Genomic DNA, 16,473 nt, shown 5'->3' with positions numbered 1-16,473 from the left:
ACCATAACATAAAACAGGAAATATACGAATACCAAAAAATAATAGGAAAGAGTAAAATTAATTTGATCTCACAATTTAAGTTGAACCAAGTCCTCCGTTATTCATTGATTAGAAAAAGAGATTTAGTTGATCTCCGTTGGAACTATCTCACGCGAAATTGCAAATTCAATTGTTGAATGCATTTTCTCCCAATTGAGATGATGAAGGCCGATGGAATAAGAAAAAACACAAGATAAAAGCAAGTCTGTCCTCTTGCTTGTGGCGGCTGACCTCTCAAAAGCTAAGTTAAGTCACCTAGTCTCGATTGACTTCTATCTATACTATTCAGCTGCAACCAACAAGAAAGGAAATCTACTAATTGTTAAGTTTTCTATTCTTGCTAAACTACTATTGTCAATTCAAACCAAACAATCAACTAATGGAATATTTGGGACCCCACGTTGCACTTCCAATTGTCAGTAGGATATCACGCGTCATTCTCGAGTTTCCTGGACATGCTAAACCCTGAGTTGATGCGGCCGCGCCAAATAGCAAATGTAGTGAGGAATTTGTACCTTTTTATCACTTTTTGTTCCAACTTCCTTTGATAATGTTAGAATCCACCAATTAATGCACATTTGATGATAGATTGCAATTTTATCATTTATTTTATAATTAATTTCCTCTATTACCTTACCCAATGTGGATTAATTGTCAGATTTTACTCACTTTTGAAAATTTGTATTTATTACAGATATCATAAAAATATGCCAATTTGACGGTTATCAGGAGAAGAGTATTAGCAACAGTCAACAAGGGGAGAATACTTCAACTCTGCTTCCTTATCCCATGGGCAAATACCGCATCCAGGGACACTTTTGAAAAATTGGAACTTTTCTTCTTTTGATAGTTTCCGAAGAGAGAGGAGATCGAGAAGGATGGGGAGTCTTCCTTTTTCCTCTGGAGAGCCGCATAGTAGAAGTAGTAGGAATTAGATAGGAGAAGGATAGCAGACAATTTGGACTACTGTAATTTTTCTCTTGACTTTTTCTCTTTTTCGTCTTTAGGTAGCTTTGCTCCCTCGTATGTTAGAGGGAAGTAGGGAAACAATTGGGCATTCTTGGATTTAGCAAACTCTTTGCTTATTCTTGATTAAATCGATTTACTTCATTGACTTTTGGAGGAATGTCTTCGACAATTACTTCTGAATTTTCACGTGGGTTTCTCTCAGGATGAACTAAATCTCTTTTTCTAATCAAGGAATTACGGAGGCTTTGTTTCGTCTAAAAATTGTGAGATCGAATTAATTTTATCTATTTCTCTTATTTATTGGTATTTGCATATTCTCTGATTGCAGTGCTTATGGCTGTTTAATTAATTGATTATCTTGGATCCGGATAGTGAATTGATTTAGTAACCTATTGCCAATCGGAGTATTAAATCTGTAATTGTTTAATTGCTCTGAAATAGTGACAACTGGCATGATTAGATTTGTGTCAGGGGAATATGCGAGCTAATCTAAAATAACCCTGGTAGTGCGTTATTTGATTAGAATAGGTCTCCTCTAATACGTAAGGCAATTAGGGAATTAAATCTTACGGGCGTACCTGGGATTAGTTCTCGGTTAGAGTAGTGATTAATGGACGTACCTTAATCACCGACACATTAAGTCGGGATTGACTGTCATCGCTTGTTTGGCAGTTATAACCTATTTATTAGTAAATAATTGGAATTGCCTTTGCATCGATGAACCATTGCTGAAGATATTTCTTGGCTAGATCTTTAGTGTCACTAATCTGATTTCAATAAATTGTCATTTAAGTTTTAGTTAACTATTTGATTTTATTTGAACTGCTTTAATTGTCATATTTTATACAAAAACACCCCCTTGTTACTTTGAATTTCGAAAGAGACAATGATAGGTCATAATTTGTTGCTAAATTTATAATTATTTTTTCCTTGATTTTAGCCAAATATTATTTTAATTGATTGATTCTAATTATATGTGGTTTATAGTGCTAAATTGTAGGAAAATAAGCAAAACATGATTAAAAGGGGCAGTTTCCAGCTAATTTGGTGGTGGTACGTTCGGGGCCTATATTCAAGTCCAAAAGACTCGGAAATTTGTCACGCATGGAGATTTCCTAGTTCTAGTCAAATATGGACATCTTTGGTGAATTTGGAAGACTTTAATTATCTTTGTTAGTTGTAAAGTTGAATTAGGAAACAATTAAGTATTATTTTTTTAGAATGTTTCCTTTTTCAATTGGGAGTTTGTTTCCCTTAGAAAACGAGAAAATAGGAAGACCAAGCCGGATCCCGCGTGATTAAAAGTTCGGCCAGCAATAATTCGGGAGGAGTTTTGTTTTCCTTGAGAAGCTGCAAAATAGGAATTGAGAGGACGGCCGTAAATTGTCTCTTTTCTTTGTCTACTTTTGTTAGTTTTTTGAGAAGGAACCAGTGGTTATCAAGGGAGTCCTGCGGATTTCCCTTGAGAATGTGTAGCTAAATCTCCGTATTCTAGTCAAGGGCACAATTGAAGATTTGGTTCGGCAATTACTGTGAGATCTAAATTATTTTAACTGTTTCTTTCATTTATTGGTATTTATATGTTTTCTACTTTTAATTGTTATAACTTTTGTGTATGATTGAATAGTGCGCAATATTTAGTTCATTAGCATTTAATCCTAAAACCCTTCATTTATCTTGACTCAAAAGGAAACAAATTTCTCCCCAATCCCTGAGAAGACAACCCTGCTTGCCACTGTCTACTAGTTAGTAAATTTAGTCAGATAATTAATTCTGATATATCGAATTAAGCAAACTTTTCGGAATAAGGTGAATCAAGTAACGCATTGCATACCTAGAGTCCCTGCTCCAGTACTTAGAATTGATTATTGACTGCTTTTGGTGGTAGTTAGGTTTTATTATTATTATTGCACAGATTCGACACCTATCAATTTTTGGCGCTGTTGCAGGGGACTGGTGCCTGATTAATTTGTTTCTTTTGAGTTCATCTTGTTTTTATTTTTTATTATTTTTTTTAATGACCACTAACAATCCGTGTTTTGGTGATGGATTGGATTTTATTCCTATGAAAGGAAATGAGGCTTGTGCTTTTTCTGCTGATCAATATTCAAATTCACTCAGTTTTCTTACAGAAAAAATGGCTGCTGCAACCTATGGAATATGTTATGCCACGGATCATTCAACTGGTATGTGCTTTGAATATCAAGATTACCTAAATGCCTATATGAATAAGTTTGGAGGTTTTTCACTCCAATCTTAAACGTAATATAACTCTTATTCAAACGGGTATAATCAAGGATGGTGGGATAATTTCAATCTTGATTATGAACAAAGACCAATAAGTTTTTAACAGCAAGAGTCTCAACAACTATCATCCATGTCAGGTATGTCTCTTGAAGAAATGGTTGAATTAATAGCTACTAACACATATCAATTTCAACAGGAGACACAAAGGATGATTAAAGAGATGGAAGATGGAACGCGTGAATTGGCATCTACAATGAGTAAATTGATTTTTTTCAATTTATGAAGAATTACCCTCACAGACCAACATTGACCTTAAAGAAGATGAGAGTACAATTATCCTGATAAATGACATGGAACTGCAAGAGTCTCAAGAAGAAGAATCTAAAGATGCAGTTGTAAAGGGAATTAAAGTACAAGAAATGGAACCCCAATATCAAATTGTTCAAGTGAATAAATCTAGTGACCAATCTCCAAATGCGGTGACATCTCCTCCATTCCTTAATCAATATTTTCCTAACTCTTATTCTTTAATTTCTGTTAGTGAAATTGATTTTATTATACCAGAAGATTTTGAATTTCATGACAGGAATAAGTTAAGAGTCACGATGACAAAATATCTCGAATCAATAAGTGCTCGTGATGGAGGAGTGAGGAAAGAAGGTCGTTACTTGTTTGTTTGGCGCCATCTACTAATCCATGGAAGACCATACCTCGTGTGCTCAAAAATTACTCTATTTACGAGGGTTATCAGGGATACATAGAAGATGAAGCACTGAAATGAGCTGCATGCTTTTATCCTCCGTGAATAAATATGGCAATGTCTAGCCAAAGATATTAAAAAAAGGCGCTGCTTGGGAGGCAACCCAAGGCTCTCTATTTTGGTTCTCTTATGTTTCTGGAGTTTTTGTTAAGTGTTAGTTGCATTTAGTGATTTGTTGCTTTTGAGGTAGGAAGCTGGTAGTTAGACGTGCCCACGCCAAGTGATCACGCTTAAGGAAGGCAATTCTCGTCCACGGGCAGAAGACTTTCGATAAGTTAGGCATGCCCACGCCAGGTGGTCACACTTAAGGAACTCAATTTCTGAATATTGGTCAGAAGACTCTCTGGTAGTTAGGCGTGCCCAAACCAGGTGGTCACGTTTAAGGATCTTAATTTCCATGGGTTGATCAGAAGACTTGAGGGTAGTTAGATGACAGGTGTCGAGCCTGTACAATAATAAATACCTGCTTAAGAAAAATAAATTTTCTATGTATTACTGTAAGCAGGGTCGAATCCACAGGGATTGGAAAAAATTCGATTCTTTTTAAATTCGAGACAACGGGGATTTTATCAAAATGAAATTAAAATAAAAAATTAAACAATTTAACTAAAAATAATTAAATAATTTAACCAAAAATAAATAAATAATTAATACAATTGTAAATAGCAATCAAATAAATGATAAATAAATTCTAGTCAAGGATACAACTACGTAGACACAGTCCATTCATCCAATCATTGATGCACAGGGGTTCACTTAATTTAATTAATAGGCTAGTTATAGTCGCCGAAAATTTCTAACGACCAACTTTTCCTTAATTTATTGATAACCAAGGTACGACCGTTGATTACCCCTAACCAGGAAATACTCCTAAGTACGACCATAGGAATTAATTTCCTAATTGCTTTAAAAACTAAAAAAGCCTAACCCAAATTAATAACACACTACGAGGGTTATTTAAATCAGATTGCATGTTCCCCTAGTATGTGAAAATACTAGTTGCCACTTATATTAACCAATTAAATAATTACGAATTTAATTGATTAATTTGACAAGAGATTAATAAGTCAAATTGCACATCGGACCCTTGATATCCAATTAACAAAATAATTCCATGAAAATTAAAATAGAAAACATGCAAATATTAACAAATTAAGGAACACGTAAAATTAATTAAATCTCACAGATATTTGGGACTGCATCGTCGCGTTGATTCTTGACTAGATGAGAAGATTAGCCACGCCTCACGATAAAATTCTCACACAATTTAATTGAATTCAAAAACATAAATAACTCTTTCTAGTAATTTAAAATGAAAATTGATTCTCCATAGTCTAATGAAATAGAACTAGTTTCATGAAAGAAACTAGTCTAAAGGAAGAGACGGAAGAAAAATACAAAACAAACCAACTGAAGAAATCTTCACACCACATAACAAGAGAAAGAAAAATCGAAGCTCCTATCTACTCCTTCGTAGAGAGAAAACTGGTCTGATGCCAGAAGCTCCCGCTATCTATCAACCAGCCCCCTTTTCTAGTAGTAGTATCCTCTTATTTTATTGGAGCACTAGTTAGTGTCGTAGGAGCAATTGGAAAAGTAATCTCCTGATCAAATGCCAGCCATAGCTAATCAATTGCATCTCCCAAAAGAGGAACCAAATGTCTAAAGCAATTCCTCAACTTTCTACGTGGTCCCCGCTTTGATTTCTTATTGCTAGTGAATTTCATCATATCAATTCAATTCTTCATCAGCAATTCCGTTGGTTTGCACAATTTGGGCTGATTGTGGAAAGCTTTTAGAAGCTTTCACGTGCGGAGAAATCTTCTCAAGAAGGTCCCTTTTTAAGCACTTTTCTGCTCCACTTTCTGAAATTATATCCAAATACCAAATATAAATATATATTGACAATTAAAACAATATTTGGCAAGGATAAAGAGGAGAATTAACGATAAAATTACTAACAATTAATACCCTATCATTAGACATGACCACCTGGAGGGTAGTTAGGCATGCCCACGCCAGATGGTCACGCTTAAGGATCTTAATTTTCATGGGTTAGTCAGAAGACTCAAGGGCAGTTAGGCATGCTCACGTCTAACGCAGTGGTTCTAAATTTTTTTTTTCTTTTCTCTTCCTTTTCCTTTTCTTTTCCATTTTCTTGCTCTCTTTTTTTTCTTTCTTCTTTCTTTCTTCCATCCGAACTCCACCGCTGCTAACCATCAACTTACGTCGAGCTCCACAATCATTTACCCCTCACTCGTAACTGTACACGGCCCCTACAGTTATTAGGGAAGTTTCGTTGTCCCTTTTATTTTGTATTCTATTCTTTATCTTTTATATTGGGGATAATGTAAGATTTAGGTGTCGGGGAGTAGTATATTGATAATATATTGGAAAAGTGCAAGCGTAGGCATTTTTGTTGGAATTTTTTGTTTGACTTTGTCAAATTTTATCCAATTTTTGCCTATGTTTATGCATTCTTGTGTTTGTTCCTGATTAACGTTAGTTAGATGTCTCAAATTTTTCTATTGCTATGATTTTACACTCTAAGGTGTTAAGTATAATATGGTTAAATCTACTAGTATCTTTTTGGTGAATATTTGAGATTTTGTAACTTTTGCACTTTGTGGTTAACTTTGCTAAGTATGATAAATATTTGTCTAATATTTTTTATGCAAATTGGTTCAATTATTAATCTTAGTTCTCCATATTTAAGAAATGAAGTGGGTTTATGTGATTTTTAATTTTAATTTGGTGCTTATTTATGAATAGTATTCGGCTATACTCCACTAGTATCGTTGCCTAGTAACCGAAGGTCTTTACCATAAGTGTTGATTTTCAGCTATGAGTATGTGGTTTTTAAGCGATGAGAGCTGAGTAACCGGGTTCCTTCATTTGGCCAATATCGGAATTCGAGTCAAAACGCTTAAATGGCTAAAAACTAAGCATTCCCCCTAAAAAAAAAAAAATCAATCAAGTGTGGGGATATTTTAGAAAAAAAATGTATTAATAGTGAAAAATGTGGAAGTGTTTGAATGAATTGTTAGTCCGCTGATTCATGAATTTTAATGTTGAGATTTTGCTTAATAATCGAACCATTTTAATGTTAGTTGAATATTTTATATTCTTAGATTAGTTAGTTATAAATTGAAAGAGTCCTTGATCTTGAAAGTTAACTGAAGAGATATTTCTTGAAAATTGCCACTAATACTTGACATATGTTTTAATTGTATCTTGGCAATAGAAAATTTGAGCAATAGCCATTGTTTGAATTTGATTGCTTGATTTGTTGTTCTCATGCTTGAGAATAAGCATGGTTTAGGTATGGGGGAAATTGATATGTCATAATTTGTTGTTAAATTTATAATTATTTTCCTCTTGATTTTAGCCAAATATTCTTTTAATTAATTGATTCTAATTATATTTGGTTAATGGTGCTAAATTGTAGGAAAATAACCAAAACATGATTAAAAGAGGCAGTTTCCAGCTAATTTGGTGGTGGTACGTTTGAGACCTACATTCAAGTCCAAAAGACTCGGAAATTTGTCGCGCATGGAGATTTCCTAGTTCGAGTCAAATATGGACATCTTTGGTGAATTTGAAAGACTTTAATTATCTTTGTTAGTTATAGAGTTGAATTAGGAAACAATTAAGTATTATCTCTTTAGAATGTTTCCTTTTTCAATTGGGAGTTTGTTTCCCTTAGAAAACGAGAAAATAGAAAGAGCAAGCCGAATCCCGCGTGATTAAGAGTTCGGCCAGCAACAATTCGGGAGGAGTTTTGTTTTCCTCAAAAAGCTACAAAATAGGAATTGAGAGGACGGCCGTGACTTGTCTCTTTTCTTTGTCTACTTTCGTTAGTTTTTGGAGAAGGAACCAGGGGTTATCAAGGGAGTCCTGCGAATTTCCCTTGAGAATGTGTAGCTAAATCTCCGTATTCTAGTTAAGGGTACAACTGAAGATTTGATTCGGCAATTGCTGTGAGATCTAAATTATTTTAACTGTTTCTTTCATTTATTGGTATTTATATGTTTTGTGCTTTTAATTGTTATAACTTTTGTGTATGATTGAATAGTGCATAATATTTAATTATTCACATAAACTATTTTGCTAATTGGGAGTAGTTGAATCCGTAATTGTTCGATTACCTCCATCCCGGTAGCACCTGGTGTAATTGGGTTTATATCAAAAAAACATACGATCTAATTTAAACAAACTCTCGTAGCGTGTTTGTTAGTTAGGATTGAGTTTTTCTAATTCTTAATGTAATCTAGAAATTAAATCCTACGGTCGTACTTAAGGTTGTTTCCTGGTTAGAGAAATAGTTAACAGTCGTACCTTGACTATCGAAAAAGTAAGGAAAAACTGGTTGTTTATCGCGTGTATGACAGCTATAACCAATCTATTAATAAATGTTGAAATTATATTTGAATCGATGATCAGTTGCATGAACCATTACTGAAGTGTATCTTTGGCTAAAGTTTCCCCAATTATTTTTGTCAATTAATTAATTTTTCACATTTGATTTATTTAGTTCATTAGCATTTAATCCTAAAACCCCCCATTTATCTTGACGCAAAAGGAAACAAATTTCTCCTCAATCCCTGACGAGACGACCTTGCTTGCCACTCTCTACTAGTTAGTGAATTTAGTCAGATAATTAATTCTGATATATCACATTAAGCAAACTCTTCGAGAATAGGGTGAATCAAATAACGCATTGCACACCTAGAGTCCCTGCTTCAGTACTTAGTATTTGATTATTGACTGCTTTTGGCGGTAGTTAGGTTTTATTATTATTATTGTATAGGCTCGACACCTGTCAAACAAATATCTCCAGTCCCTGAAGAGACGACCTTACTTGCCGTTTATACAATTCAATAATTCCTTGTGAATAAGCAATCTCATTCCGGTATATCGGATTAAGCAAATTTTTTGGAAACAGGGTGAATCAAGTAACCCATTGTATATCTAGAGTCCCTGCTCCAGTACTTAAAATTGGATTGTGATTACTTTAATTGGCAACTAGGTTTATTTTTATTATTGCACAGGCATTGACAACCTGTCATTTGGTAAGATAATAAGAGGGAATTAATTTTAAAATAAATAACAAAATTGTGACCTATCAATTATGTTAGATCCTACTTTTCTACAAAAAAAAATTATTATGGTCCAGATCAGATTCTACTATTTTTGGGGCAAAAATGAATATAGATCAGAATATTTGTTTGGAATCTAATGTTTTTATTTTTAAAAAATGATCATATATGAATCACGTGATAGATTCAGCGATTCAGCATAAAAAGTGATTGAAAATCCAAGTTGGAACCAAATTTTACCCACTTAATTTTGTCAAGAACGTAAAGTTACCATTTTAAAAATGAAGGATTAGAAATTCGTTTGGCTAAATGTCAAAGGCATTTTCAACAATTTTTTCTTTTGTTATCTTAGGTCGAATATCATGACCAATTCTCAGTGCCATGGTGCTTTCCCTATTAGCTGACTTGCTATTGTAAAATTTGAACCACATTTGAAGATATTGAAGTTCAGCAAAGAACACTTTGCAACAATGATGAATAAGAGGAGCCTTGGTGCTACTACAATGCACACTATAGAGAAGGGTAAGGAATCTATAGATGGGATTAGCATGACACTTCAGAGATATATCAAAGGATGCAAATGGGAGGCTTCGGATCAAAGATGAAAGAAGTCAAGAACTTAGGGAACTGTGTAAAACCATGTAAATCAACGACTTAGTGAACTGACCGTCTAAATAAGTTCAATTGGATTATTCCATACAGCTTAAGACGGATTTTCAGTAAAAGTGAAGACTTACAAATATGCACCACAAGAAAAGGATACAAAGCGGTACATATCTATATTAGATCTAAAGAAAATTTGCGCACACTAGATGCATTTGAGCAAATCACCTGTACTCTATAACTACGCATGACAAAAGGCAAAAAAGGATTTATTATTTCAAACATTATTCATGTCCTGGGTTTACAGCTTTTGTACTTTCGAAAAACAATATGCACTGGATTGGCCTATCGGCCTTCAACAGTTGTTAAGGTTATGTTGTTATTGCAATAAACTCTGTTGGTACAAGACTTTTCTGAGGAACATAATCTTCCTGTATAACCAGGGAATTTGAGACGAGGGAGATTTGAAATTTCACTAGTAAGCATCAGAAGAACAGCAGAGACATCTGGCCTATCTTTTGCAAATTGCTGCACGCATAATAATCCTACATGGATGTGTCTCAGAATTTCTGTTTGGATGCCTGAATTGACTATTGCTGCATCTATCAGTTTTGTCGCTTCATTTGCATTCCATAATTTCCAGGCCTGTGATATCGCAATCAAGAATGGAGTTTAAATAACAAAGAATAGGATGAGGAACTTTGCTTGAGTCATGATACTATATCAGTTGAATAAATCAATACACTTACATGTCCAAGCAGGCTCACTTCATTCTCATCATTATAGAAGCTAGTATTTCTTCTTCCACTAACAATCTCTAATAATAGCACTCCAAAGCTGTAGACATCTGACTTCTCTGAAAACCTTCCTTCCATTGCATATTCTGGAGCCATATAGCCACTGTCATAGCATCATTCATGCAAAAAAGAGTTAAAACTTACTGGGGAAAGAAAGCAGTCTGAATTATCCATGACGTAGAAATGACAGCAAGAAACCAAATATGTGCTTACTATGTTCCTGCGACCCTGTTAGTATTGGCTTGATCATCATTGCCTCCAAAAATTCTGGCTAAACCAAAATCTGATAGTTTTGGCTTGAGCTCTTCATCTAAGAGGATGTTGCTTGCTTTCAGATCTCTATGGATAATTTTCAGTCTTGAATCTCTGTGAAGGTAAAGGAGGGCTCTACCAATACTCTCAACAATGATCACACGTCTTCTCCAATCAAGTAAGCTTGGTTTATTAGCATCTGTAACATTAATATTGTAAAATTAACACACCCGAGTTTTTGTGTTACTTTTCTGTAGGGACCTACAATATACTATATTTTTCTGTTTTACTAATTCTCTGGACTCTAGACATGACAAATATCCTTATGTTCTCGGTTTAGATGGTATGCAAGCAAGTTATATAATGCAAACAGCTCTTGATTTTCTAACCAAATATATAGGCATCTAGACTTTTGTTCGGCATATATTCATAGACTAGCATTTTTTCTTCTCTGTCAATGCAGCAGCCCAGAAGTCTAACGAGATTCCGGTGTTGGAGTTTTGAAATAAGCACGACTTCATTCATAAACTCCTCAATCCCTTGAGTTGAAGAGTTTGAAAGCCTCTTTACTGCAATTTCCCGGCCATCAAACAGCATTCCCTGCTAATTGATCTCATTAAATGCTACCCAAGCACATATCTAGCAACCTAAAATACCTATGCCAAGCCAAATTTAGTTTACCTTATAGACTGGACCAAAGCCACCTTTCCCTATTCTTTTGTTTGATTGGAAATTATCTGTTGCGTTAGCCAATTCTTCATAAGTATAAAGGGGTAGCTCTTCATACTTTGCTTGGTTCATGGTTACAGTAACCATATCTTCCACATTATTTACTTCTTCCATCCGTGATACCTTAGCTTGTTGCTCATTCCCTGTTTATGAACAAGTGAATTTATGATGACCAATCTCAAAAACTTAAGCAGCATTTAAGCACTGTTGAATTACCTTTGTGCTTGGCTATCCACTTCCAACGAAGGCACACAGAGAGTGCAAGGAGTACAGCTGCTACAGTCAGTGTGCTTGCAATGACAACTTTAAAACCCCTTTTGGTATCTGTATTTGTATGTCAAAGGATTTAAAGCACCTACGCAAAATTTTCAACTACCAAGTATAGAGGTATAAGCCTTCCTTGTGATCATTGTGATTTCTTTCTTACAGAAACACAAAATCCAATATTCTTATACTTTAGAAGCAGAAAAGGGAATTTCAAATTTAATAGTTTCAAGTGCTTAATCAAGAAATATAGCTGGAATCAAACCATAATATACGTAATTTGAACCAACATGACAATAAAGAGTAAGGTAATAAAGAAACAAGAAGAAAAAGAGCAGGAAATTGTTTTACTGTGTTCAGAATACGCCACCCAAATATATAAGTTTGTCCCATCGAAGGGAAGATGCCCCGAATCGATTAAGATGCCACTCCATTGCATGCATCCTATGCCGATGTAAAATGCATAGGCTGTGTAGGAGCAATTGTCTAAGCAGTGTTCACGACATTCTTCTTCTGTATTAATTGCTATTGGCTCAGCAAAATCTGGAATTTTCATGTATGTAAGTTTCGCAAATCCATATTGATTGTCCTCTCTACTGGCAGATTCATTTCTCTGACATTGCAGCAATTCTTTTCTTATGCAACCACCTGTCCAGTTTCCTTGATTCCATTCCTCCTGATCTCTTGGCTTAAAACCTGGCAGGCATGTACAAATTGCGTAATCCCGATGATTACAGCTCCCATAAGGTCCACATTTTCCATAAACATCACATTGGTTCTCTTGACTTGACCAGATTACGGTCCAGTCTCCTTTTTCACCCGATGAAAACGTTGCCTGTAAATGCCCTGATGAACTCAACATATAGTAAAAAAAAAGGATAATTAACATAGTTGTAAGTAAGATATGGAGATCCGGAATTGTCTTTCAACACATCAACTCCTTGATCATTTGCAGAAGGCTGCCGGCTATCCCAATAAATGCAGTACCACTCCATGGACCACTCCGCCAGTAAGGTCTACCATTATTCCAGATAAAGAGTTGAGGAAGTTGGTTAGGACTGAGACCTGCAGAGAAAGTTCCAACAGATGGATCTGAGAGGCTTCTCCATGAGGTTAATTGGATCGACCCTGTTGTACTCATGGTTTGCTATCGCGGGTCGCGGTCGCATCGCGGTCTAAGTTGTTCCTTATCCGTCACGGTATATCGGTTGAATATCGAGTGATATGAACATTATAATACATTAAAGTTTCCAAAAATTTTGAAAAAATTAAAATTAGAAAATACTGAAAAAGATACAATTTAAAAAAATATCGGAGTCGACTCCGAGTTGACTCGGATATATCGACCGATTTTATGTATCACGGATTCGAATTGGTCAATATCGGCCAAGTCAGAGCGAGTCGTCGTGGATATGGTGATATCTGCAATTTGGGGATCGGTATCGTACCGATCCCTTCCGTTCCAGATACGACTCAGCCGATACGTATCGGTATCGGCCGATATGGCGAACCATGGTTGTACTAGCACCTAATTTCGAGTTTTGCAAAAAACAGTCTGTAGGATCCTCAAAACTTTCCCATTTGACTCTTCTGTCAAGACCAGGTTCCCAGTATCCAGGAGTTGTGCACAATAATTCGCCGAAGAACTTGAAATATTAGTAGACCATAGTATGTCTTTCGCTCCATTTAAGACAGCAAGATTTCCATCTTCCAGGATTGCCACAGTTCCCGTCGCATCATCCAGAGGTCTTTCTCTATTAGCCACCCAGATAACGGCTGCTGTTCCGGGTAGATTATACATTATTCCGGAATAGCGATCACTACTTTTTTCAGGACTAAAAAAGCCTAATTTAAATTTTTGGCCAGAGGAAACTATAGCTTCAGAGTCTTGGATAGGCTGAGTGATTGTAATGGTATCTAATGCAATACAAACCCCAAAGCAGCAAGCAAGTAGGAGAACAAAGGATTCCCTCATTGAGGGTGGAGGCATGTTTTCAATTGGTTTATGATAAGATAGTATGGAAATTATGCAAGAGCCTCTCTTCATTCCATTTTCAAGATACTGATCCATTGCACAGAATTGGTGGAAATTCTTGGCGGTCACTTTAGACCAATTCAGCACATAATTTCGTGTACCTCCTTTCGATCTGAAAGGTCATTATCGCAGTTAAAATTAGAAAGGCCATTATTGCACCATTCAGAGTTTTACTTAGGAAGGTCATTATCGCAGTCAAGTCAATTATGACTGATAAGCAATCAAGTCAACTATTAAGTCAACTACGTGCAAACGTCAATTATGAGCAATGCCAACTATTAAGTCAATTATGAGCACACTTCTGCAACTTTCAGACTGTATTAGATTTCAAAGAAATTTCCTCGGCAGGAAAAAGACAAGTCAATTAAAAAAAGCAAGAAAATCTCAACGATCAGAAAATCATTCTAATGCATTATAAGTTTTTGTCTTCACCTTTAATTTTAAAAAGAATAAACACAATAGCATTTGGAATTAAAACTAATTTTCAGTGATGGTGTTCGGATTACAATCTTCTAACAAAAGATTATTATGTTTTTTGTGAATATATTTTTAATTATATTTTATCTCACATATATCAAATTACTACAGTATACTTTTTATAAATTAAAAACTCTAAAAAGCACCAATCCAGACGGGAACTTATCTCTTGGCTCAAAACCTCGCAACCATATACAAATTAGGGAAAGGTCCACATGTTCCACAGAGGATTACATTGACTTTCTAGACTTGACCATTAGTATGTTTTAGTTGTAAGACTTGCTTCATTTTATAGGTAATTATAACCCAAATGATTGATATCCTAACTAATTGATTGACATTTCATTAATGATTGATTAGTATCTCCTATTGATGATGATTTATTGATATTTTATATTCATTAATATTTCAATTATTCAAATCAATTAATTAGTTAGATATATTATTACAAATTATGATTCATAGTAATATTTCTTTAATGGAAGGAAACCCTTGAGATTTGATATTTGTCAATAAGGTCCTTAATCTAACCTATAAATAGCCTGTAATACTCCATCTACAATACAATCTTTTTGGTTAGGCATAAGTTAGAATCTCCCTTACTCTAATTTACCTATGCAGTTCATTCGGATTTGTTTCAATAATCTGATATGACTAGCAAGTAATGTGAATGTTTAAGTTAGTTGGATATCTATATCATAGATACTACTTCTCTCATTTTACATGTCAAGTCATGTTTTGGTTGTATTGATATACTACATTGCTACATATGCCTATTAGATTTGTGGCACAATATCAAGACTTTGACATATTGCAGTAATCAAACAATCATACATTTAACAAATTTATAAATCATTGAAGTCACTCAACAATCAAAAGATTAACATTATATTAATCTGTGGAAGGTGGTCAGTTGACTTTATATGAATGGATCTACATACTTACAAAATCTCTTCTGCCTTGTTTGTATCATGAATATGATATATATATATATATATATATATATATCTAGAAGCATAATTTTACATTAGTTATTGATTAATCTCAATATCAATTTTTATACATCTATGTTCCTATTATTATTTAAAATTATGTAGTATATTAGTGTATTACAATTATGTTCAATTATCTCATATTATGATTATAGTGTCAACATTAATGTGGTTGGCTAGATTTGAATTTCATAAATTTCCTTTATCGAGTATTTTCCTTGCATCTTATGGAAACAAAAAAAAAAAAAGAATATATGAAATAATGTGGCCACGCAAGAATAGTATAAATGATTTGAAATGTATGATTTTGATCAACTTCTTGGTGTAGATAACTATTGGTAGCACTAGTTCAACAGCAGCCAACCGAGTTATAGTTGGCAATATCTAGTAGACCGCGATAGCCAGGAGTAGTTAGCAACCATTTGAAAACTGCGCTAAACGAGAGTAGTTAGCAACCATTTGGGAACCGCACTAACCGGAGTAGCTAGCAACTATCTGGGAAGCTTGTTAACTGATTAACATTGGATATTCAAGTCGATGGGGAATCTTGTGTCTTGAGCTTAATGATGCATATGTCTTTGAAATTTGATGTGATTGATATGTATTTAAATGGCCATTTATTGAATTCCATGTATATAAATATGTTATGAACGATCAGTTTTGCTATGTATTATTATGTATTAACATGCTCAGGCCAACAGAGAAGTATATTGAGCAAGTTGTCTCTTACCTAATGTATTAATACTTTGCAAATTTTTTAGCTTTTGAAGAGGCTAACTAACAGTCGTAAGATAAGGATTGAGGTGACTAGAACTTGATCTCAATGGAGAAGTGGGTGCAATCATAGAAATAAATGTTTATGATTGAGTATTGACTTTCCTTTAGCCTTTTAAGCATTTGACAGTAGTTATGTGTACATTTATAATGAGGTTCAATCCTTGGATTGGAATTTGTTAATGTCTGTTTACTTTGGTTGCAAAGAAGAAAATGTTGGCTATGATTTGTGCACTGTGTTGAAGTTCTGATGGATTTGAAATTAGTTTAACCTTATTGCCTTGTGCCTTGTGCCTTGTGCCTTGTGAGTTAGCCATGGGGTACAGCAGCGTTATGTCTTGGGTATAGGACGTGATATATGGAGTTGAACCAATCAGCCCGTAAAGGTTTACCACGATTCTAAACGAAGACTTTTGGAATTTGGAAAGGCGCAGAC

At 34.6% G+C, this 16,473-nt stretch overlaps 1 pseudogene; it reads right to left on the bottom strand.

The window, feature by feature from the left end:
- Positions 1-10,062: 10,062 nt before the first annotated feature.
- LOC113736627 (G-type lectin S-receptor-like serine/threonine-protein kinase SD1-13) lies at positions 10,063-13,830 on the bottom strand (annotated as a pseudogene).
- Positions 13,831-16,473: the final 2,643 nt, after the last annotated feature.

Source organism: Coffea arabica, chromosome 1c (assembly GCF_036785885.1).
Source record: "Coffea arabica cultivar ET-39 chromosome 1c, Coffea Arabica ET-39 HiFi, whole genome shotgun sequence".
Taxonomy (NCBI): Eukaryota; Viridiplantae; Streptophyta; class Magnoliopsida; order Gentianales; family Rubiaceae; genus Coffea; species Coffea arabica.
Note: the sequence above shows the minus strand (reverse complement) of the source record. Positions and strands in the feature narration are given on the sequence as shown.